The sequence below is a fragment of the Mytilus trossulus genome, chromosome 7 (genome assembly GCF_036588685.1).
Source record: "Mytilus trossulus isolate FHL-02 chromosome 7, PNRI_Mtr1.1.1.hap1, whole genome shotgun sequence".
In the NCBI taxonomy this organism is placed as follows: domain Eukaryota; kingdom Metazoa; phylum Mollusca; class Bivalvia; order Mytilida; family Mytilidae; genus Mytilus; species Mytilus trossulus.
Window position 1 is genome coordinate 26,308,518 of NC_086379.1, and position 27,367 is coordinate 26,335,884.

Genomic DNA, 27,367 nt, shown 5'->3' on the forward strand with positions numbered 1-27,367 from the left:
TCTTCACTTGTTTTTAAATAAATTTCACTCATATGTTGCCATTTAGAGTTTATGTCAATCTCATTTTCTTCAAGTTGTAAGACCTCAAATCTGTTCTTCAGTTCTATATTGAAGTTTTGTTGTATTTCAGGTTGTTTAAGTTTTCCAAAGTCTATGATCTTGCTTGGTGTTTTGCATTTATTTTTTCTTAATTTTAGTCTGATCTTTCCAATGACTAGGTGATGATCGCTGTATACATCTGCACCTCTTTTCACTTTCACATCTAATAATGATGACCTCCATTTCTTATTAATCAGTATGTGATCGATCTGGTTTTTCACTTTCCCATTTGGAGACACCCATGTGGCTTTATGTATGTTTTTATGTTCAAAGATTGTTCCCCCAATTATCAGATTGTTCATAGTACACATCTCCACTAATCTTTCACCATTGTTGTTAATTTCTCCAAGCCCATGTTTTCCCATCACTTCTTCTGAACCTATGTTAGTTGAACCTACTTTTGCATTAAAATCTCCAATGATGGTAAGTACATCATGCTTTGGTGTATCCATTATGATCTGATTTAATTTATCATAAAAAATCTCTTTCTCATTATCTGTATAATCATTTGTTGGGGCATAGCATTGGATAACGGTCATGTGTCCATAACTGGTCTTCATTCGTATTTTTATTATTCTTTCATTTATTGCTATCCATTCTACAACAGACTTGCTTGCTCTCTTACTCAATAGAATAGCTACTCCTTCCTGGTGTCTACCATCTGTACGTCCTGAATAATAAATGTCTGTACCTGAATTATGTTTAAATTTTCCTGAATCAGTCCATCTGCATTCACTAACACCCAGTATGTCAAGCTTGAATCTCTTCATTTCCTTAATTGTTTGATCAGTTCTGCTTGTTTCGTTCATAGTTCTAACATTCCAACAACCAAATTTTAACGTTTGTTTAGGAGACAGAATAGAGTTTCTCGGAGTCTTGTCGCTCGTCATAGGCTGCATTCCTGCAGAGGTTTCCATCTGTCTACACCGAACTAATTGATTTTCCCTTGTTTCTGTTTCTGTAGCATAAGTTTCTTTCCGTGGCTGAGTAGCTAGCCCAGCGCACAACCCCCTTACCAGGAGGGCCAGGGATTTATTCATCAAGGTTTCCTTCCTCTAGATGAGTCGCTAGCCAAAGCTTATGACTCCCATCTTGCCATTGGTTTTATATCGAGTTTTCCTTCTCTTAGATGAACTGCTTTAACAGAGCTATGATCTTCATCTGACCAGCTATTTACCCATAGCTGGGGCAAGGTTGATGAGTGCTAGGGCATGTCCACACGCCGGTGGGCCTACACACTGCATCTCTGGGGCCCTTGCTGCTCCGAGATCCTCTACAATAATGCCTAGGATGCTAGCTCCTAGTTACCGTGTGTTGTCGCGAGGAGGCATTGTAGAAATCTTGAATAATGCAGAGGCTATGTACTGGCAGAAAGACTTACTCACTCGGCTTTCTTTTCACCTGCACAAGCAGGCTAGCCAGCGGTGATAGAGAACCTATGGTTCTAACCACACTAGACGCATGCACAATCCTGTGGACAAACCACCAACACACGTCAAGGGATTGAAATTCTACTTTTAGACAAATTTTGGTGAAATATGTGACATCTTTCCCCCCCCTTTTTGCAATATTTCATAACAAATAAATGCAGATTGTTGCCATGGATACACCAAAAAGAAATTATATTTTACCATTTTATATACTGGAAATAAAATCTAGGGAAGATTCTGATTACATACATATGCCCATATATGACACAAACAGTAAGCTTGATATTGCAAGAAAGCAATGAAAAGGGAATGGTAAAATTCATAAGGGCAAATTTTAGTATTTTTTCCTAACTGTTTATTGCTACCTAAAAGACCAAAAACAAAGTTGGAAAGCATTGAGGAAATATTAAGCGTGTATTGGGCGTACTAGAAGCGTACCTAAGGCTAAGAGTTTATCCGGCGTTCAAGAAACGTATGTTGGCGTATGTTGTACAGTGGCGGATCCAGAGGGGGGGTTCCGGGGGTGCGAACCCCCCTTTTATTTGGGCCGATCAATGCATTTGTATCGGACATATGTTTTGCACTCCCCCCCCCCCCTTTGCCATGGGTTAGCACCCCACCCCCCCCCCCCCCTTCGAAAATTCCTGCATCCGCCCCTGTTGTATATGTTTTTTATGCTGACTGATAAAAATTTCCTCGGGTTGTAGCCTTCATCAAGCGTATTTACTTTCCTTCAGTGGCTAGAGGTATAGGGGGAGGGTAGATATATCATAAACATGTTTATCCCCTCCGCAATTTTGCGCCTGTCCAAAGTCAGGAGCCTCTGGCCTTTGTTAGTCTTATATGATTTTTAACCGGATCGTTCAGGAGTTATGGTTCTTAAAAGATTGAAAAATGGCTTTTCCAGTCGTGTCCGTGCATTTACTCATGAAACATTCAACCTAAGCTTTTCAAATTTTTTATATGTTGATACTGATGACAAAATGGAGGTAAAATTTGATATTGACGATTTTCACTTTCACCGTTCATCAATTATGGTTCTTGTGATATTGGCAGGACACAAATAAATGTTAATAAATCCGGTTTGCTGTCGTTGTGACAGTCTCTTGTTAATTTTAGTTTCTTGTGTATAATTTGGAGTTTATTATGACGTCCATTATCACTGTACTAGTAGGCATATTTTTTAAGGGACCAACTGAAGGACGCCTACGGGTGCGGGAGTTTCTCTCTATATTGAAGACCCATTGGTGGCCTTTGTCTGTTGTCTGTTCTATGGTCGGGTTGTTGTCGCTTTGACACATTCCCATTTTCCTTTCTCAATTTTACCTTTGTATTTCGACGTACTTCAAACTTATATGGCGTACAACTAACGTATACCGACTTTGTCAGTTTTCTCTGTACGTTTGGTGCACGCTGGTCTATCCGCCAATGTGTGACGCCGGCATGAGGTAATCTATTCCTCTTTTTCTTTCCATTCTTTTCTATATGTTCTTCGACAATTTTGAAGAGCCCTGAATTAATTATTATAGAAGGGTATTTCCTGTGAGAAGGATCTAATTCAAGAAAAAAAATTCATATCACTGGATTGTGATTTTGTGTCTTGTGTGTTAAAATATGCTAGTTTTCGAGTCAGAAGCAATAATCTAATTTAGAATAAAAGATAAGAGAAAAATATAAAACAGAAACCTTAGGAATGTTAATCTTTCAAAATATCTTTTTCGTGCATGAGTTATTTTTGGTTTTTAAGTTATGTTTTGTTTGTATTGCAATTAGTTGATATTTGTTATTTTGATGTCAAATTCTACCATTAAATACTTTTTAAAGGAATGATATATTTTTTTTCATTTTTGGTGTCCCACTTTTTACAGTTGCACTTTTTTCCCCCCTGAAAGATTTTTTTAATTTTTTTTACTAATGTGTTATATTTTGTAAATAAAGTCTTATTAGAATGTCAAATTGGATATGAACATTTCATATTTTAATAAATAAATAAAGACAAATAGCATACAAGTAAAAGGGACTTATATACATATTTGAAAATTATCGCAAACTCAAAAGAAAATTTAAGAACATTATAAGTCTGAAGAAAATCGTCAAATTATAAAATCTTCGGAGAAACAATACAAAAAAACTTGAATTAAAGCAATTATTGCTCATAGAAAGAAAATGGCAAAAAGAAATAAACACATTGAGATCCAATAACTCAAAAGAGTATTGGAAATTACTTAACAGTAGAAAAAAGAGAGCCCAACCTGACATCCCTATCAACAAATTATTCGATTTTTTCAAAAATCTGAACGCCGCCCCAGAAATTGAAGAAAATGAAAATATCCCAACTCTAAACCCGAATGATGTCGATAGGCTTAATGAAGATCCAAACAGAAGAATTTCTAAAGACGAAATTCTTAAGGGCAACAAAAACCTGAAAAATGATAAAGCATTTGGGGATGATCCTATAATAAATGAATATAACAAGTCTACAGCTAGTTTATTCATTGAATTTTACGAAAAATTATTTAACGTTATATTTCGCACTGGTATTATACCTGACAGTTGGCTAGTTGGTTACATTAAACCTGTTTATAAAAATAAAGGTAACAAGTTGGACCCCAAACATTTTAGACCAATTACCATTTTGAGTTGTATGGGGAAACTTTTCACCGCAATTTTATGCGAGAGACTAAATCTTTAATCTGAAGAATTCATGATTTTCAAAGAAAACCAATGTGGTTTTAGAAAGAGTTATTCAACAACCGATAATTTATTTGTGATATATAATTAGCACAGTTTTGGAGATTTTTTAATATTTTTTTTTCTTTCTATTAAACTTTTTGTGTTGCATGATGTAAAGGATAATTTGTAAATTATTTTGATTTTTCTAACTGCATGAATTAAAAAAAAATGCAACTTTTATTAAATATCAACAAACAATATTTCAAGAGAAGCAACTTTCCAACTACATTCATTTTATTGTAGATTTTTCCTGATTTCACAACTTTTGAAATCACTTAATTTATTTTAAAAAATAATTAAAGAGAAACAAATCCCTAACAACATGTTGTTCAAATTGCTATAAAAACACAAAGGTTTAATTTGTTTATTTAATATTTTTATCTAAATTCACATTTCGCCTTAGTTCAATTCCCATCTGGCCTTAGTATATTTTATACCTTTTTTACCTGGAATTCACAGCTAAGGCGAAATGGGAACACACCGTTTTGAGCAGTCTTAAAAGAAACTTTTATTACTTTTTTCCTGTTATGTCAACATGTATTGGGCGAAGTTGTATATTTATTACCCATATTACAGGCAGAGGTTTGACAATCATGCATGTCACCCGTAATTACATTTACATGTAAAAATTTCCCTTTTTGGATCCAGATTTAAAAACAGAATGAAGAGGGTTTCTCCTGTTTCTTAGCGAGTAAGCAAACATTTAGTATTTCCGACAATATACATGTATTGTTAATTATATCCTACAATTTAAATCTGGGTCTTTAACATGTTTAAGGTTTAAGGTATTTAAACTCTGACTTATGTATTAAATTATTTTGAAAGCAAAATGAAAAGTATGTGATTGTCTTATCAATAACCATGATGAAATAATTTTTTTTCCATAATTGAATTGTGCATTATTTGTTTATTGCATTACTCGATTTTCATCTCTATTTTGTTTACTGACACATGACGAAATAGTTAAATTTAAATATTTTACAAAAACGTTGTCATTATTAAAAGATTAAAATCGACTGAATAAATGAATATGAGAGTTCAATATTATTATCGGCGATGTCGAAATTAGCCGTCAGTAATAAACAGTCAGTTGGCGTCAAAACAGCTAACACATGTGTTTATTAAGTATGTTTAAAGTATATGATGTATATTGTATCTAATCAGCCCTTCTGTATTTCACTGGTCTTTTTTTTAATTTATTCAACAAATTTCGCTTGTCCAGGTGTCAATAACGGTGATGTCCACACCATGAGTAGTTTGTTAATTGCGTGCCGTGTGCCGAATGTCGCCCCTCCTCTAAAAAAGGACGGTATAAAAACTATTTTTCATATACAATCTTGCAAACGATTGTCGTCCAATTATAACACTCGTTACATTGTTCTTTGGTATATTTAGAATCCGTAATAAACCTTAATTATCTGGAAAATGAGATAATGAATTATCTGACGGTATTCTTCAGTAAATATAATCTGGCAAACGATTGTCGTCCAATCAGAACACTCGTTACATTGTTTTTTTGTATATTTATCGGTCAATATCAGCCCTCGAGCCATGCGGCTCTTGGGCTGATATTGAACCTAGGGCTGATAATACCGGCACGGGACATTTGCGCTTTTTCATAGGACATTTGCGCTTTTTTTTTGTGGACACTTGCGCTTCAAAACATAGGACATTTGCGCTTTTTAAAAATGGACATTTGCGCTTTTCACATAGGACATTTGCGCTTTTTTTTATATATATTTCTATGACTTCCCTTTTCTTTTATCCGGGCTTGGGACCGGCAGGTTTGACCGGGCAGAGTTAAAGTCACTCTTTATGGTTAAAAGTTTAAAAATCATTTCATAGCACAAACATGTCATATTGTTGATATTTGTTTAAAAGTTTATGTACAGCTAAAAGTACACATTCTTATGAAATAAAACCATGCATGTACTGTCATCACAATTACAGGTCAGTTATAGCTTGATATTCGAAGCCCAATGAGTGAACAAATCTTGCTCTTGTTATCTCTCCTGATTGGTACTTAAATAAATGATCGAGTTTCTACTTCTCAATTCTTGTTTGGGGAGCCTGTTCATTAATGTACCTAATCATAAACATTTTTTTCATTTACTAGTCTCTATAACTTTAAACTCCATGTTCAAGACTGTGTAAATGTGAACTAACTATAATGACAAATATAAGTTATTTTTTTTAACTTAATGATTACTTCTCGTGCAGGTGCTTTATAACTAACAGGTGAGATGCTGTTGCAGTTAAAAATATTAATTTAAATACAATTGATAAAGTTGTATAACGTAGAATATGTTTTGTCATTCAGTTTCTTCATATTTAACTAAATTCCACTATGATGATTTCGTAATGCTAGTCATTATTACTGTCGAATAATGATACTATTCTTTCATTTTCACTGTGGAGCGAATCATTAGTATTGTATACGCGGTGCATTTTCACTGTATAATTTTTTTTTATCTATTATACATTACAGCTCATTTCTTTAAGCATGTAGAGCAAGACTTTAGTTGACTTGCTTGCTTTTCTTTTATTTGATAATCATTATAATAACACCCAATGTAATTCAAATATTAAAAATACAGGTTAAACTATGCCTATTGATATTGTTTAAAAATGTCAATCTTATTTACAAAGTTTGTATAAACAATTAAACAAACAAAGCAAGCAAGCCAACCAAAGTTTTGCTTTACATGCATTAGGAAATTAGCTGTAAAGCCTTAATTTAGCCGACTTGCTCAAACAATAGATAAAGTAGGAGAAAGATTTGATAAAATTTAACTTACGGAGGAAAGTTTGGTTTTAAAACACTCTAATAAATTCAATAGAAATAACATTTATTTCAAATGTATTCCATTTAGTTTCTTATAAAGCGTATAGGGATCTTTATCCTTTTTTTTTATCCATTTCCATGACACTTCACCACTAATTACATACATCTTGATATAGATTGAACCTTTGTTTTCCCGTTTAAAAGGTTTTACACTGGAGCCCTTTATAACTTGCTTTTCGGTGTGAGCTAAGACTCCATGTTGAAGACTGAATTTTCACGTATAATGGTCTACTTTTATAAATTGTGACTCGGATAGAGAGTTGTCTCATTGTCACATACGACATCTATATATGGCTCAAAAAATGAGAACTGCATAGTATAGTGGGTCGCATTTGGGTATAAGCGTAACGCCCTATTGCCGAATTTTTGCAATCGTGACAGGTGAAAGTCAAATGATTGTATCGTGAAAAACGAGAAATGAAGTCTAGCGGGACACGGATAATTACAAAAAATGAGAACTGCATAGTATAAGCGGGATACGGGAATCTGACAAAACAATAAGCGGAATACGGGAATCTGCCAAAACAGTAAGCGGGATCCGGGATCAGAACCCCCCAATGAGACCCCCAGAATAAGATATTTTTGTATATTCATCCTATTGTTACAGTCATGCCTTCAATAACAAATGTATCCGATGCATGCATTTTTTTTTATATTTTTGGTCCCTTTTTCAATTTTGTGGGGTCCAAATTTATAGACAAAAGTCCTTTAATATAGATATTTGGGATTCGTTAACATGCTGAATCTAACCGTGTATATAGTTTGAAGATTTCAGTTAGCCTAGTTGCTGAAATAGCCCACACAAAGTTCCAAAGGGTCTAAAATCAACAAAAATGAATTGTAGCATGCATTTCGTGTACAATAACCCAAATGTGTATGGTTTTACCTCTGCGGTAGTATCCATTCGCGGACCTATAATTTTTCATTTTGAGAATCGCTTTTGTTACAAGTTTGAAAAGCTATATATTTGATGAAGAATGAATGAGGAGTTTGTATTTCAATTTGAAAATACATGTATCATAAATCCTTAAGTCATCAACTAAGTTTTTTCGTTTGTTGCAAGTGCATTTATCACATAATTCTACAATAAAAATTCCTCGCATCTTTGAAAATTCTACATTAATAATGACTGCACTAACAGTGATAATTCATCGCATCTATAGTTAAAATGGATCGCTTTTAATAATAGATATGCTATATTATGATGCTTTTATAACACTTATTTGAACTTTAATGCTATGTTTGTATATTATAAAGACATATCACAATGAAAATATGTTAAAACTTATCTTCAAATCACTTAACTTGATATTTTCAAAACATAAACAAATACAGTTTTCCCATGATCCTTTATTCTACAATAGACATACCCGCATATAACAGTAAAAATGAACTAGATGGATTCGCACTTTATATACACTGACTTAAGGTAAAAAGCGCAAATGTCCGGTCAATTTAATACAGGTGAATCAAAATTAAAAGCGCAAATGTCCTATCGTTTTACAGGTAAAAAAGCGCAAACGTCCTGTGCCCGATAATACATGCGATATGAAAAATGCCATGTAATAATCTGATAATACGATTCGAACAATGCTCTTTTCAAGTTAGCTGTAGTCAAGTCCTACGGTTTCTCAAAATTAAATTGTCCACAGAGCTTAGAATGTATAACGCGCTTAATTCTTCTCTGAAAATTCAATCTTTTAGTCGTGGATTATTATTTTTATAATAGAAAGAATTGAAAATACTGTCACTCATTCAGCAAGCTGTTTTACTTTAATTGAAAACAAATAAGATGCAAAAGATATCATAGGGATATTCAAACTAACAAGTCGAAAATAAACTGACAACACCATGGAGAAAAGAAAAAATTACCAACAAACAAAAGTACACAACACACAACTATAAACTTAAGACTGATCAACACGAACCCTACAAAAAAACTGAAGTTGTTCCGTATCTAGAGTGCATTTCTTTCTAACAAAAACGATAAAAACGGTTCAGCGAGCACACGTTTATATCCTTTGTTTCTAACATACGTTTGCAAAGTTTGCAATAACCCTTACAAACTATAAATTCGCGAAAAATGCGTCTACAGTTTAACTGTTGACAAGCGGATGATGGTAACTGTAGTTTTTGCCTGAATAGAACTTATCACCCTGTTAGTAAAATTGTATAAGATACCGTGAAAAAAATAAGTGTTTTTTCTAAGTGGTCTTGATTTATTTTCGATTGTCTTCTTACTAGAACATTTGTGGATATCCAAGTGTGTATGTGTTGAACAATCTAGCTTTAGAGGCAGTTATTTCATTGTGCTTTACATTCAAATAGAAAAAAATGCTCCTGCTCTATCTATAAGTTCATTATATTTTATGCCATTATTCTCTTCTTTTCCCCCAATATTATTATCTATTCATTTTTGTCCATTCTGTCTTCTTTTTCCGTTATTTTCTGTTATATCAACAACCCATCCAGACCTTCATGCATGTGTATGACAGGCACCATTGTTTGTCTAATTAGAACGAGGTTTACATTTTTGTCTTTAAGTTGTTGTTTACATATATTATTCTCTATTGTTATCCTATTGTTTTTAATTTCCTTTTTGTGTCCATTCTGTTGTCTTTTTCTATTATTCTCTAATATATATATATAAACATCCCTTCCAGGACTTCATGCATATATATGACAGGTCAGGCATTGTTATTGGTGAGTTATATGAAAAATATTAAGAACGAAAATTAAATCTTTTTCTTTTAGCTTATAGTTTACATATTATTTAAATCTAAAGGAGATACTACAAAGCCAATTAAAAAATACTTACAATTTCAAAGTATTTATTCAAATTAATTCCGACAAAACAATTTAAATTAACTTAAAATGAGAAGAAAATAGTTGTAAATTAGATCTGTTTGTGAAAATACACATTTGTGGATATATTTTAAAAACGGTTGTGGAAGAACACAATGTGGGTTTTTTTGGCAATTAGTTAAATTATATCAATAATAGTTTTTTCTCTGAAAACTTAAGACACTGTGCAAAGGGAGGCAAATCAAATTTTCCCAAAAAGGTGCCGTATCGCCAGCTGATGGTGCTATATCAGCAGGTGCTCTATCAGCAGGTAAGTGATCTAGACCTTACTGGTCTGGGTTGGTTGGCCAGGTCACACCACACATTTTTTAAACTAAATACCTCAATCAGTGGCGTAGCTTGCATGTATGCTCAGATGCTCAAGCATCCACATCATTTTGACAAAAAAAATAAAATAGCAGACTTCAACTCAGAAGTATCCAAATGTATCAAGGCTGAGGTTAATATCCAGTCATTTTCGAAGCAGTATGCCTGCATGGTCTTTCATTCAGGATAAATTAGAATATGTAAACAAGATAGTCCAATCGCAGAATAGTGTTTCAAGTTAACTTTTGTTCGTCAAAAAAATCTACGTTATCGGCTAATTAAGGTAAGCGGAGAGGATGATGAAACGCAGACCCTTGGACATGTTTCCTCTGAAATTGAACCTAGTGAAGTGATGTCTTGTCATCTGACTATAGCAACTAACAACTAAAACACCTTATCCTGACTCCTGATATCGTTTTTGTGACATGGTAAACGACGTGATAAAAAAAAAAAATTTGTAATATACCGTGAAAATTCCTAGGCTTATGAATTCCCGTTTCTATCTAGGTTCAAATACCAGTTTTATTTTCAATTAAAGAAAAGGTCCAATGTTCCCCGCCATGCACATCACAAATGTTCATGTCATGTTTTATCTATCAAAGGGCAAGGAACAAGGGAATAACTAAAAAAGCACTTGTTTTCTTTTTCTTTTCTCTTTTCAATATCTTCAGAGAAATTAAAGCTTACAGCAAATGAAATGGGATTTACCATTTATATTTCAAAGGGTCATAACTGGTTAAAAATATTTGAATATTACTTATTTTTGAAAGTGTCAAAGACATTGCTGATGATATGAGTTTCACTTAATCTGACAAAAATTGTACACATGAGAGTGCTAACACGACCGGTTGGTCGGAGGCCCGGTATTTTTATGTCTCCTGCAACGCGTTTAGCTAAATACTAGTAATCAAAAATCAAAAACCTAAGGTTGTAGACGCAAATTCCTGGAAAGAAGAGTCACTTCAGTTCCTATATTCCGAAGTTCCTTAATTATACAAAAGTGCCGCTGTAATGGGGTCCGTTTTTGATATGTCAAATATAAAATTAGGTGGGAAACTTTTAAATGCAATATTCATGAATTAAATGAAGGTACTTTCGAGGAAACAATAAAATTCAGTTGAAAATATAAATATATGAAAAGGTGGGTATTTTGAATTTAAACAAAAATGTAACTAGTGTCGGATTCTGGGGGAGTACATGTGCTTAAATAAAAAATAATTTTCTGCATAAAAAGGTCCAAAATTTTTTCGCCTCGCTCAGCTCGGCGAAACATCCACATCATTTCAACCCTGGCTACGCCACGGTCAATGATGATTGTGGCCAAGTTTACTTTTTAGCCCAGTAGTTTCAGAGGAGAAGATTTTTGTAAAAGCTTTAAGCTTCTGTCAAAGTTTGGTACAAATCCAGGATAGTTTAAGAAAGTTATTAAAATTTCAAAAACTTTAACAGGTCGAGAACTCTAGATTTTCTGACGTCAGAATATATTTGCATAGTAATTTCCAAAACATAAGGCCAATATGGCCTTGAAAAACGGACCAATCGACTCAATGAACTACAATGCATTGTGGGCTACTACGAGTAAAATACTACGTAAAACATGTGGAATTAGTGGGAAAACAGTCAACTAATATATTGTCTGGGACTCTCATTAGTTTTACCAAAGTTTTTATTCTGCAAATATATTTAATGTAAAATATATAACGTAATCTTCAATTTGCATGCTCAGATTAAAAAAATATTGTTTATTTGCTTCACAATTCGACTTTCTTTTTCGCCTTGTAAAAGTAGTTGAACCGGTTTTGTGCAGTGTTATGAATTAAACCTGCATTATTTTCACGACATGGCACAGTGAAATATCCAATGAAGTGACCACTGTCCAGTAAGAAAATCATTTGAGCTCTTTTAAACCTGTAAAATGTCATTTAAAAATCGTTTCTGCCTAGAAAAACACGAACACTTTCATTGAAACACTTCTTTCTGTACTGAATGTGTATTTTTTTTTATCAGGACCTGAACTAATAGTAAGAACATTATAATATTCAGTATGCTAAAAATAAGTTATATATGAAAGCGGCAGGGGCGGATCATGGGCCAGCCATTTTAAAAAGGGAGGTCCTAACCCTGGACAAAAGGGGAGGGGGTTCAAACTACATGTCCCTATCCAAATGCACTGATCGTCCAAAAAAAAAGGGGGTCCATCCCCCGAACCCCCCCCCCTGGATCCGCCACTGAGCGGGTACGGTATATAGCTCAATACATTTGTTATAGTTTCATCCATCGATAATATCCGTTTGTTGCTAATTTTATCACAAAATATACCTCAGAGGTTTCTTATCGTTCGGCTGCTGTCCTTTTGACATATGTAAAATATCTTCAATATTAAAAGTCTCTGGATCATAGTGGGTGCCATATTACCTATTATTTTTTTTCTTCTAAAACGTGCTTTGTATAAAGAAATAAGATGATGAGGCATGAGTGCCAACAGGGGCGGATCCAGGACCTCGATGTCTGGGGGGCACCATGAACAATTTTTTTTGTTGTGTTTTTTTTTTTTGGGGGGGGGGGTCAGATCATCGTTTCTGTATTTCGATACGTTTTAAGTTTTTCTTACTTTTTCACTTTACTGCCAATTGATATTTATTATATTCAACCTAAACATGCATCAAATATTTGCCACTGGACGTTTTTTCAACCATGCAACAATCAAACACTATTTTCTTTATATTTCATCACCTCTATATTCTTTTATCTATATTTTTGGCCTCGCTTTCATAGTTACTTACTTTTTTGCACATTATTCTAATATCTGCAAAACACCTTCATATCTTCATAAATGGTGACCTTTTGCATAGCCTCATACATGTACATGGTAATTGAAACAAGAACAATAAAAACAATATAACTGCATGCTTCGGCTTTTAGAGAAATGTGTAAGCCCTAGATTCTGTTACAAACTAAATTTTAACGAAAATCAAATAGCAATTTATTGATGATTATTTAATAAGAAATGTCAATCAAGTTATTTTTCCTGGACGGGGAAAGGGGAGGGGGAGTAAAACAAATTGTTGATTTCCCTTGAAAATAAGAGGGGAATGAAATATGACATTCCGTTTAAAAACATATCTTCTAAGTTATAAAAAAATAAACAGTTTAATTTGTTGCTGAATAAATTCACAAAAACAAAGTTTTGGAAAAAACGTACATTTACAGGAAATGTTTGTACCTATTCTTCAGAAGTTTCACCTGGTAATCGATCTTAATCGGTATCGTATTATAAACCAATACAAATTTGTACTATTCCAATCAACATGTAAATGTATTTTACATAAAAGCTTTTTCATAAAGACATTACACACAGGTGTCAATATTTACACACCCACCTATAAGTTGTCATAAATCACGCATGGGGACGCTGGTATTAATTAACGGCCAGTTTAAGAAGTCTAATCAAGCTGTGACAATTTCCGCACTAGATAAGACGTTTCAGTAGCAATAAAATTATGTTAGAAAAAAAAATTTGTTGACCTGAACTGGGGGGGGGGGCACGTGCCCCCTGTGCCCCCCGGTAAATCCGCCACTGGCCAAATGAGACATCTTTCCAACAAAGACATAATTTAGTAAAGTAAACAGTCATAGGTTTAATGCTGAAAAGTAAGCTATTAATGACAAAAAAAATACTTGTGTAAATCAATCCAAACAAAAACGGCACAATTAAATAAATAAAAGGAGAAGAAATCTATCCCATAAAAAAATTGTATAGGAGCCTGTATTTCAGTGGTTGTCGTTTGTTTATGCGTTACATATTTGTTTTTGTTCATTTTTTTATATAACTAAGTTCGTTAGTTTTCTCGTTTGAAATGTTTTACATTGTCATATCGGGGCCTTTTATAGCAGACTATGGTATATGGGCTTTGCTCATTGTTGAAGACCGTACGGTGGTCTATTAATGTTAATTTCTGTGTCATTTTGCGGGTCTCTAGTGGACAGCTGTCTCATTTGGCAATCATAACACATCTTCTTTTTTTTATTATAGATCCAACGCAGCAATTTTTACAAAACATATCAAATGTTCCACCTTGTCGCACATACATATGGATACAATCATTACAGCTTATTTCCTAATGAATGTAGAGCAAAACTTTGGTTAGCTTGCTTGCTTTATTTGTATATTGTACAAAATATAAAATATACAAGTTAAACTATCCCTTTATATATATTGTTTAAAGATGTCAATCGTATTTTCAAAGCTTGTATATAAACAACTATACAAACAAAGCAAGCAAGCTTTACTTTGCAGGTAAAAGAAATCAGTTGTAATGATTTTATTCAGTTTGGCAAATGTCCGAGCCCGTTAAAAAACGAACAAACTGAAACTACAGTTGCTGACTTCACTACCTTCAAAACAAAGGGAACAGTTTGGAAGTCCCATATACTAAAATGTGACAAAAAAAAAATACTTATAGATTTTTTTAACAGTTACACTGCCATGTATGTAAATATTTCTTCGCCTTTTTTACGAACACAAAATTCAAGGATCCCACATTTGCCTTTAATTATCTATACGTACATTGCTGTACTCGTGAATATCAGCACCGGCGTTTATCGACGGATAACTTTACACTAGCAAATTTGTCTCATGGGTAATTGTGTTTTTTTTGCTGTTGTTTCGTTGCTGTCTGGTGGACAATTACATGAAATCTCTGTGCCATCATCAAACATGTTAATGGCTATATATCGGGTAATTAAAACCCCTTTTTCTTCGCATAGAAACAACTCTTTGTTAATCTGAGCATGGAAGTAATATTTAAAAGGAATAACAACGACTAATTAGCATGTATTTATAGCATGCTGAGCTCTGTACTAAAGTCATACGATTTCATCCAATTATAGTCTCAGCGGTAAGACCCCTTTGGTTACTATCTGCGTTACCGCGGTTGTAAAATGGCATCTGGAATTTCTTATCAGTCACGTGGTTTTATCGAGTCGGGTAATTTTAAAGTACCTGTGTGAAATCCGAGGTTTATTAATAAGAAGGTGGCGCTGTATCATATAAAACCTCTGCCTTCAGATGAAGTCGTATGATGTAAAAAACTTGAAAAACGGACGAGAATTGTTCAAACTACAGCAGTTTAACATGGAAAATTGTATTTAATTTAGCATATTTTTGCTTTTTACCTTTTGTTTTAAACTGTTCTAAAAGTATTTTCCGGTTAAAAGCGGATCCCGAGTTAAACAGATAAATACCGTTGAATCGATCAGGTTTCACATGATGTTTAACAAAATAGTGTAGGCAAATGTAGGCATAGATTTTTTTACTGTTGAAATGTGCAAAGTTAATCGAGATTGAATAAAAGAATATTTACTTTCAAGTATTCTAAATTTATGTATATGTCATAAATGTCATTGATTGCATTATTGAAACTGGACAACTAAAATTGGGATAATATTTTCGTTAATATATATTATTGTGGAATGCTTGTATTAATATAATAAGCTATACAGCAAATATTATAACAAACCGACGAAATGGGCTTGAATCTATCTGTCTTACGGTAAATTCATTTTTACACAAATTAGTTTATGTATCAAGACCTTAAATTGAAGGATAGAACCGTTTAGAATTGTGAATATTTTAATTGACTATAAATACACGAAGGATTTAGATTTTTCGTATTAAATAATGGGGGTTCAAACGTATTTTTTTTACAATCATCTTCTTAACTGTCTGTAAATATTAAAATTGAAATGACACAATCTTGTTCTCCAATTTTCTATGTGATAGCTGTCGGTTTAAACTATTATGATCAAACTAACCAAAAATAGGCAAAAATTGGACTAAAATAAAAATTGAACGAATGACTCTGTCGGCAGCGTGCATCAACGGAATGTAACGAATGAACTATTCGGGTTACTTCGCACGTATAAACGACAAAAACTTGTCTGTTCGTAGTTCTCCGTGAACACGAAAATGACCGATAAGTGTCAGTGAATTGATCGATCACATGCGGAGAATCAACTTCCATGCCAGATATTGAACCAATTAACAAGTTATTGAAAGATGGGCGGTAACGCAGATGAAACCTTTGAAGTGACGACGTTGTTATTCCTTCTAAATATTACTTCCATGATCTGAGCATGGAAGTATTATATTGACAGGAACTCCAACAAGCAGACTTCAAACGTTGATAGTGCGATGCCGCAAAATCTTTAAGTATCTGTTAATTAACTCGACATGTCTTATGGATGCATGGGATCCTATCAAATTTTTGGAACCTCGTGAAAGATCGTAATTACGGAACATACCGAAATAAACGGCTGTGTACTTAATTTTCAAGGAAATGACATTTACTTACAGTGTGAATATCAATATTTACGGGTTTTGCTGCTTAAAAACAAATAAAAAAGAAATGAAAGTCAAACTAAATTCTCGCAACTGTTTTCAACACATAGAAAAAAAATATAGAAAAAACCTGAGGAGTAAAAATACTCAGAAGCAATACACATTTAAGTATAAGTACAAATGTAACAATCAATCTTAAAATAGTAGGATTTTTTATTCATAAGAGGGTCGTTGGCTAAGCACGCGTAACTGTATATTTTAAGCTTGAAAATCATAAAATTTTCATGTAAAATTAACGGAAAAGTTATCAGGAATAATTATTAATATTTCGGAACTGTTTAGCTTTTTAAAAAACACACCAATAAATTCAAATGTGATTTCCATGATAAAAAGAAAAATAACTGCTCAGACCCAATTATAGTGATCGTTCTTTAAATGCATTCAGAAATATTTAAAGCCATCCGTAAAAATGAATCTGTCAAACATCAGAATATTCTCGGACTAGGTTGAATGTTAAGGTTTGTTTACAACGAATTATCATAAAAGGTGTAAAGATTAATCTGATTGACTCGTAACCTGATATTGCTATATAGTGGACATCACATGTGTGTAATTATTAACCTCTTTTAGTCTTTAAAATATATTTGATCATTTTATGATATTTTACGATAGAGAAAACCATATATTTTTGCGCTACACTCGATAAGAGTTAAAGATCTTTTACTTGAAATTTAAGTTATCTGGCGCCATCTGGCACACTTCACGCGCATCACATTATTTTCTGCTAACACTCTACTACAGACTCATTTAATTTTTATAACACGATATTTTCCGATTTTCTTGTTATATTGATAAAAAAATATCTAACAAAACCAAAAATAATCTCAACTTCTTTCCAAATATAGTTAATTTTCTTTTGTCATTCTGTGAAATATGGACCGATTTTTTAGATTGTTTCAGCTGTAGTTTTTATTTATTGAACAAAAACAGGTGTTGTTGTCCATGTAGCGATTCGCAAAAAGCCACAGGAGTTTCCGTGTTTATTTACATTGGTAAGTAGACAAGCCCTTCGATAACAGATCACGTGATAAGATCAGTTTCTGTAAACTTTACAGGCGACAGCGGCATCGCAGATACCCCACAAAGGAGTTATCACGTACTTGACAAACTGAGTCGGAAGCTTTTATTTTCTTAAAGAAATCAGTGGGATCCGAATGTGCTAATTTTTCGTTGGAGTTCCTGTCAATATAATACTTCCATGATCTGAGCATGGAAGTAATACTTTATATCACGAACTATAAATGAGGATACACAAAATGAAAAACTAAGCGAAATTGTGAATCCCGCATTGCACGAAAAAATGTGTTGTATTTCAGTAAATAACACGTGTTCTTGATTGATTGTAAACACGTAGTAGTCCATCATGCATTGTGACTCATTTAGTGGATTGGTCAAAAACCTAGGTAAAAACAGAGACATCCCAGCAGGCACAACAACGTTGAATCATGGAAGTATTATATTGACAGGAACTCCAACGAAAAATTAGCACATTCGGATCCCACTGATTTCTTTAAGAAAATAAAAGCTTCCGACTCAGTTTGTCAAGTACGTGATAACTCCTTTGTGGGGTATCTGCGATGCCGCTGTCGCCTGTAAAGTTTACAGAAACTGATCTTATCACGTGATCTGTTATCGAAGGGCTTGTCTACCTACCAATGTAAACAAACACGGAAACTCCTGTGGCTTTTTGCGAATCGCTACATGGACAACGACACCTGTTTCTGTTCAATAAATAAAAACTACAGGTGAAACAATCTAAAAAATCGGTCCACATTTCACAGAATGACAAAAGAAAATTAACTATATTTGGAAAGAAGTTAAGATTATTTTTAGTTTTGTAAGATATATTTTTATCAATATAACAAGAAAATCGGAAAATATCGTGTTGTAAAAATTAAATGAGTCTGTAGTAGCGTGTAAGCAGAAAATAATGTGATGCGCGTGAAGTGTGCCAGATGGCGCCAGATAACTTAAATTTCAAGTAAAAGATCGTAAACTCTTATCGAGTGTAACGCAAAGATATACGATTTTCTCTATCGTAAAATGATATTAACTTACTTATCAAATATATTTTAAAGACTAAAAGATGTTAATAACTACACACCTGTGATATCCTCTATATAGCAATATCAGGTTACGAGTCAATCAGATTGATTTTTACACCTTTTATGAGAATTCGTTGTAAACAAATCTTAACATTCAATCTAGTCCGAGAATATTCTGAAGTTTGACAGATTTATTTTTACGGATGGCTTTAAATATTTCTGAATGCATTTAAAGAACGATCACTATAATTGGGTCTGAGCAGTTATTTTTTTTATCATGGAAATCACATTTAAATTTATTGGTGTGTTTTAAAAAAGCTAAACAGTTTCGAAATATCAATAATTATTACTGATAACTTTTCCGTTTATTTTACATAAACATTTTATGATTTTCAAGCTTAAAATATACAGTTACGCGTGCTTAGCCAACGACCCTCTTATGAATAAAAAATCCTTCTATTTTAAGATTGATTGTTACATTTGTACTTATACTTAAATGTGTATTTCTTCTGAGTATTTTTACTCCTCAGGTTTTTTCTATATTTTTTTTCTATGTGTTGAAAACAGTTGCCAGAATTTCGTTTCATTTCTTTTTTATTTGTTTTTAAGCAGCAAAACCCGTAAATATTGACATATTTGTCATTCACACTGTCAGTTAATGTCATTTCCTTGACAATTAAGTACACATCCGTTTATTTCGGTATGTTCCGTAATTACGATCTTTCGCGAGGTTCCAAAAATTTGATAGGACCCCATGCATCCATAAGACATGTCGAGTTAATTAACAGATACTTAAAGATTTTGCGGCATCGCACTATACACGTTTGAAGTCTGCTTGTTGGAGTTCCTGTCAATATAATACTTCCATGGTTGAATCAACATTGAATACACGTCAGATTTCAACGTTGAATCCATGTTGAAAAGTAGTGTTGGATTGAAAATTGATATGACGTTGAAAACATAACGTTGTTTCAACATCAGATTTCAACGTTGAAAATAGGTTGAATTTCGGTCTAAATTTGGTCGAGGTTTGTTGAAAACAAGTCGATTGCTGGTTGAAATCTGGTCGAATTTTGGTTGTTCTGTGGTCAGTGTATGTTGAAATCTGGTCGAATGTTGGTTGAAGTGTTATAAGTGTATGTTGAAATCAGGTCCAATGTTGGTTGTTCTGTGGTCAGTGTATGTTGAAATCAGGTCGAATGTTGGTTGAAGTGTTATAAGTGTATGTTGAAATCAGGTCCAATGTTGGTTGTTCTGTGGTCAGTGTATGTTGAAATCAGGTCGTCAAATGTTTGTTGAACTGTGATCAGTGTATGTTGAATAGGTGGGATTTGTGTCCAGGTTAACTTTTAATGTGGTAAATGTGGAGAATAGGATGTTAAACAATGGTTGAATTGAGCTTTTTTAACAGCTGAAATTATTACCCTTTATTATATCCATCAATGCCATTTTATGTGTAATAAAACTGTCGCACAACTATATGTTGGTGGTTGGTGTACATGTAGTATGTAGTGTCGTTGGTATACATTTTGCCTTCACTTTTCCTAATAGACATGATTTTGCTTTGCTAATAACTATTGTGTTCCCACTCAAAAAATGTTTGTGACATAACACAGTAGTTAAATAACAAGTTACCCACACATGCCTCTTACAATGTCAAACAAACACAACTTGAATATTTAATTTTATTTAAGAAAAAAAAAGTCCATATGCTAGACATCTTGTACTGCTGTTTCATATTAAGGTCTAATGTGTACATTCGAAACTTGTTACTACAGCATCTGCAATAGAAAAAAAAAACTTATTGTACTATCTTTAACATAGCTTTGTTAATTTCATTATGCAGCCCATATAAAGAACACTAGTGTCATATGAATGATATAGTTATTTTTTTGAATATTAAGTAATAGCTAACATGACAGGTTTTTTTTTAACTTGAGTTCAGATAGTAAATAATAAATTAATTTAATAAAAACAAACCTTAAGATTTTAGCAGACAAAGATGTAGAGCCCATTTAAAAGAAATTGTGACAAAATTTCACACACTTTTATGCGAAAAAAACAATAGCATATATTGCAATACTCACTTCTTATTATTTCAATCGGTCAAGCTTGGACACCATAGGCATATTTATTCTTTTTATCCGAGATGTACTGTACAGACATGGATTTTTTGGTAAGACATCATCTACAAAAAAAATATGTTTATTAAATTGCAGCATTTTCAAATTGTCAATTCCCTCCTTAAAAAAACACGCTTACAAAATTTGGACATCCAAAACCTTTCATAGGGGACTTTCCGATTTGAATTTTCATCAGAGATCACTATTGTTGTGATCTTACATTTTCTAAATAATTGGTTGAAAAAATTTAAGTCTAGTTATTATTATTGTAACATTACGGGAAGTTTGTCTTCACTGAAAATCCAACATGATTCTGGAATCAGTAGCGGATACTGAAATTTTCATTAGGGGTCCACTGACTGCATAAAAGAGTAGGAGGGCTCAAGTCATGCTTCAGTGATTCCTTATATAGTCAACCAAGTTCACTCTCTCAAGGATGACAACAAGCATTGAGACTTTGACAGTCACTCATCTTGAGATACAATAATGCACCATAGTCACCGATATATTGACAGTCACTCATCTTGAGATATAATACTGCACAACAATCACCGAGATCTTGACAGTCACTCATCTTGAGAAACAGTTATGCACCACAAGCACCGAGATCTTGACAGTCACTCATCTTGAGAAACAATAATGCACCACAAGCACCGAGATCGTGACAGTCACTCATCTTGAAAAACAATAATGCAACACAAGCACCGAGATCTTGACAGTCACTCATCTTGAGATACAATACTGCAACACAAGCACCGAGATCTTGACAGTCACTCATCTTGAGATACAATACTGCAACACAAGCACCGAGATCTTGACAGTCACTCATCTTGAGATACAATACTGCAACACAAGCACCGAGATCTTGACAGTCACTCATCTTGAGATACAATACTGCAACACAAGCACCGAGATCTTGACAGTCACTCATCTTGAGATACAATACTGCAACACAAGCACCGAGATCTTGACAGTAACTTATCTTGAGATACAATACTGCACAACAAGCACCGAGATCTTGACAGTCACTCATCTTAAGAAACAATAATGCAACACAAGCACCGAGATCTTGACAGTCACTAATCTTGAGATACAATACTGCAACACAAGCACCGAGATCTTGACAGTCACTCATATGAATATAAGATGATGGGCCGCAAGCACCGCGATCCTAACCCACACTCCTCCTAAGATACAATAATGACCTTATATAATTTTAAGTGCTTTCGATAGTCATCTCAAGATGCTTTACTTTAATAAAATTCACGTATAATTAACTATATCAATATATGTCATTTTACATCTTAATTTTTCATGATCTTTCATCAATAGATACTTTCGGCATGGCTGCTAAACTTTGAACCTGTGTTTACGTTTTTTCTTCAAACTGCAATATATTCCAGTCTTTAGTGATACGTCTTATTTAATTTTCATTAACATGCATATGGATTAAGTTTAGGCATTAAAAATAAAATAATATTTCTTTTATTTCCTTGATTTTTTTTGTGCTGTAATAAATCGGTCAATTGATAAAGTATCTTTTTAGACGTTATCATATAGACCACTTTGAAATTGGACAGATTATTGTGTACTAATTTGTTATGGTCACACATGTTTCTTATCTGCCGTATTGCTTCATTGATAAATCCTCGGAATATACTCAAATGCACTCATGTTTAGCGATTGCCCGATCACTACTAACAAAGTTGTTTGTATTGAAGAAATTGCAATGTATCGATCGATTTCATTGGCCAATAAGATAAACACAACAATCATAGTATTGATTTAATTTCATCAATGAACTCATGTGACTACAAAAGAATTTACTACAACCACTCACTGTTGCAATGAAACAAAACAAAAATATCTAAACATTAAAATAGCCGGTATGTCTATAAAATCCTTGAATATCAGACTGATTTATTTCCTGAATAGCTTTTATCACGGCTAATTTAAGGTTTTTGCTGACAAGTTCCTTAAATCTTTCTTGTTTTATAACAGTTTTAATTTTTGAAAAACATTTCGATGGGATTCAGATCCGGTGAGTATACCGGAAGAAACCCATAATCAATGCCTTGCATATTAAAGAAAGTATTAAGGATGCTCTCAGATTGATTGTGGTGGATGGCGCAATTATCAACATATATCAAATCTCCCGGTAAAAAGGTCGGTCGGCCATAACAGTCCTGTGACAAACTTGCCTCGTGCCAAAAATTAAGATAACGCTCTGAATTTGAAGGACCGTCAACAAAATTAAAATACAAAACGCAGTCAAGACCAATCAAACAGTTTAAAGTTAAATTTGCACCTTCAATAAATCTTCCTATTCCAATACACTGTTCCCCCTTTTTCGAATGCCCATAATTTCTGTTTGCAGTAACTAATTTGAATCCGCTCTCGTACATGAACTTGATTTGATGTGGCCTTTAAGTAAATATGGAGATGTAGTATGATTGTAAATGGGCCATCTATCCATCGGATAAAAAGATTATTTTTATATATGAACAAATCCATCAACAAATAGTAAAACCCTTGTCGTACAGTTTGTTGAGCCAACATAATTGTAACCATATATTCAATTCTGAACTTGTGCATGACACGTCGTTTAATGGAAGTTTAATTTCTTCCCCTACCCCCACTGGTGAAATGCAATGTGCATGATTGTTAATGAGAAAACTATTTGTCCAAGTCAGGAGCATCTCACCTTTGTAAGTCTTGTATTTATTTTTAATTTTAGTTTCTTGTATATAATTTAGAGTTTAGTATGGCGTTCATTACTAGTATCACTAAACTAGTATATATATTTGCCCAGGGGCCAGCCGAAGGACGCCCCGGGGTGCAGGAATTTCTCGCTGGATTAAAGAACTGTTGTTGACCTTCTGCTGTTGTCTATTCTATGGTCGGGCTGTTGTCTCTTTGACACGTTTCCCATTTCCATTCTCAATTTTATATGGACACAAGAAGATGTGAACAAAACATGTTTTTTATATAAACAGTCAAACTGAACGCTTAGCATACTACATGTATGCCAAGGTGTGATGAAGTGCGAAATGGTTGCAAAAAGAATAGCATTGACCAGATATATAGTGTTTCGTCTTTTCGAACCAAATCAATGCACAAGTAAAACATTTTTCATATAACAAGGTAAAAAAAATACATCGCCGTTGATACTAGCTATTATGTTGTGATGTTTAGCATTTGTCACATATTTACAAAAAAAATTAGCGCCTGATATGTAGTACATATAGAGGTGTGGTATAATTGTCAATGATGCGACTCTTCCACAAGAGATCAGATGACACAGAAATTAAAATCTATATGTCACCGTACGTCCTTCAATAATGAGCAACCGCATAGTAAAAGGCCCCGAAATGACAAATGTAGTTTAAACAAGAACTCTAATGACAAAATTTATGTAAAATCGATATAAACGTAAAATAAATATGCCCACATCAACAGACGACAATCACTAAATCCTGGCTTCTGGTTTGGACAGGCTCTTACAATTAGTATGTGGCGGAGTTAAACATGTTTTGTTATTGACACTGAAGTTTAAGATTTTCCACACCCGATGAAATTTAATCCCCAAATTCGAAGTGCATGCAGTGTACTAGACCGACATATATAATAGAATATAATAGCCAATTTTGTATTTCCCAAATTATAGGGCCCATAAAGGGCATACAATCAGATATATTTGATTTACGTATAATTGGTAACAACAACATATATACAGCACCAAGTCAGGAATATGACATCCATACCTTCCGTTGATTGACCATATAGTGGAGCGTATGGTTTAGTTAGTTATTTAAGGCTTTCCTTACTAATTGAATTTGTACCTTGGACCGTTTTTTGGATATTTTTGTCGTTTATTAATTATTGAAGTTTAATCTTCTTCCTTTTTAAACATTTAAAAACAGAAATAACATGTCCGTGGCGAATAGATTGACGATCAATGTTTTTAAATGGAGACGTATGGACTGGTTGGAACACCCATTTTTTCTTATTGTATGACCCCCCCCCCCAAAAAAAAAAATAAATAAAAATAAAAATTAAAAAAAAAATACAAAAAAATTAAATACAAAAAAAAACCTCGCACCTTTTGAGGCTGGACCCGCCTCTGCATGTGCATGGGATCTAAAGTAATTGACTTTATATCTCCGTGACGCCGTGAAAAGATAGAACATTGATCAAACGTAAAACAAAAGACTTGAATAATACTTATTCATTTATTTAATTCACACATCATAACTAGAAATGCAAGGGAAACTTCCGATCATATGTGTAAACAAATACACATTTCACCCATTGATTCATTCACAAAACTCTTGCTACGTTTATCATGTGAGTTGTTAGCATGTGTGTCTGGGCGGAGCTTTAGCGCTTGAAGGTCGAATCAGGTTTGAAGCGACCAATGACAATGATCGTTTCTTTACGTGTCGATCCAATTAAGTTTTGTTCACTGATCGTGTCGTAGGATCTTTCGCTAAACATGAGTGCATTTGAGTGTACATGTGAGTGACATCTATTATGACCCAGAGAAAATAATATGTTTGTTTTGAATGTGTTGCAATTAAGGTCAAGAATGCCATGTGTTGTAAATCCTTGACTTTTAATTATATCAACATATAAAACATGTTAAAGAACTAGTATTATATGAGATCGCATAGGTGAACCCTAATATTTATTTTGTATTATTTGCCAGACGAATATTTTTTTTTCAATTTCAACCGATGTTCCATGATATATTATGACTCCGCCATCCCAGTATCTTCAATCTCGCCGGGTCTTCAATGTCAATCAGTGGCGGATCCAGGAATTTTCATAAGTGGGGCCCACTTACTGACCTAAGAGGGGCCCGCTCCAGTCACGCTTCAGTGATTCCCTATATAAGCAACCAATATTTTTCCGAAAAGGGGGGAGGCGGGCCCCCAGCCCCCCCCCCCCCCCCCCCCTAAATCCGCCTCTGTCAATGATAACATTCTTTTCCATTCGATTTTGCTTTAAATTACTAAATCAAATGTTCATAAAAACAAGCTCTTCCTCTTCAAGTCATAACATAATAAGTTAATTGCCGCACCCAATCAATGTACAAATATATGTTAATTACGGTCAATCTTGCTGTTCCCGAGATTACAAACACATGTGTGTATAATTGTAAATTATATCTGATCTGCTTAAATAACCAGGCCTTTACTCATATAATTACGGTAAACGCTACACTATTGTAATGATTGTATATCTTAAATTATAATATATCATTAAATCAAACAATAAATGAAAATTTTACTTACTTTACTCTGCCGAGAGCAACTGATGTGGTAACCAAATTGGCGCAAATAAATTCGAAATTTCTGTCTTCTACGCATGTGCCAATCAGAAAAAGATATCCGTTTCGAGTAATTATAATAATATAATAATTTTATCGCAATTAAAAAAGATTAATTTATACATGAAACATTAATCGTTGAATTTATTCAAAAACATCATTAAACCAATATATAAATTATCAATTAAGCAAAAAGGAATATACATAAAATTTGGTCAATCAATCTCATCTTGATTGAAATTTTGGTTGACACTTAACGTCACCAACCTTAACTAAACCGTTTATCAACGTTATATTTTCAACCAATTAAAGCATTGAAAGTATCAACTCAAATTCAATGTTGATTCAACGTTGGCAGTTCAACGTTGAAAATTCTAACCACAAATCAACGTTGATACAACAACGTGTTTTAAACGTTGATACAATTGACGTTGATACAACGTTGATTTTACGTTGATCAACGTTACAACCAAATTTCAACATATTTTCAACGTCGGTTCAACGTTGTGTGCCTGCTGGGATATAATACATCAAATTGTACGGCTTGTGATTATGGTTAAATCTATTATCATGCCTTTATTATGTATGTGCTTTCCCAAAGTAAGGAGCCTGTAATTCACTGGTGTGTTGCTGTATATATCATATTTGGATTTTTTTTCTTATTATTTTGTTCATAAATAAGACAGTGAGTTTTCTTGTTTGATGTGTTAAACCTTTTTCTTAAATAGACTTTGTATAGTTGACAGTGCAACATGAATTTTACGCATTGCTTAGAGCCTTTTGGTCACCTTAAAATGTTGATGTCTGTATCATTTGGTTTCTTGTGGAGAGTTAGACATTATATTGCATATACTGTACAGAAAAAAACGAATGTCACACACTCGCACATCAATATGTAAAAAAAAAATCTGAAATATTTGCCACTGGACGTTAACAACCATCAATTAAATCAACCTGATCAACAACAAACAAAAACGAAATATTTGCCACTGGACGTTAAGCAATCAGCCTGATCAACAACAAAGGAAGACACATTTTCGTGCAGTTTGTATAAAGTAAAAAAAAAAGGGTTTTAACTAACAATCAAGTCAAAATGTTGTTTAACTATTCACACATGTCCATGTCTGTTTCAAAAATAAAAGGAGATTTTAACTAGTCTAAAAGTCAAAAAAAAAGAAAGAAGGGAAAC

The 27,367-nt window shown here is 33.5% G+C and overlaps 1 long non-coding RNA gene across 1 annotated transcript; it reads right to left on the reverse strand.

Moving 5' to 3' along the window:
* Positions 1 to 20,458: 20,458 nt before the first annotated feature.
* Positions 20,459 to 26,221, reverse strand: LOC134726933 (uncharacterized). Its single transcript, XR_010108679.1, has 3 exons — positions 26,144 to 26,221; positions 20,811 to 20,911; positions 20,459 to 20,504 (listed from the first exon to the last, which is right to left on the reverse strand). It is a non-coding gene; the product is annotated as an uncharacterized LOC134726933 (long non-coding RNA).
* Positions 26,222 to 27,367: the final 1,146 nt, after the last annotated feature.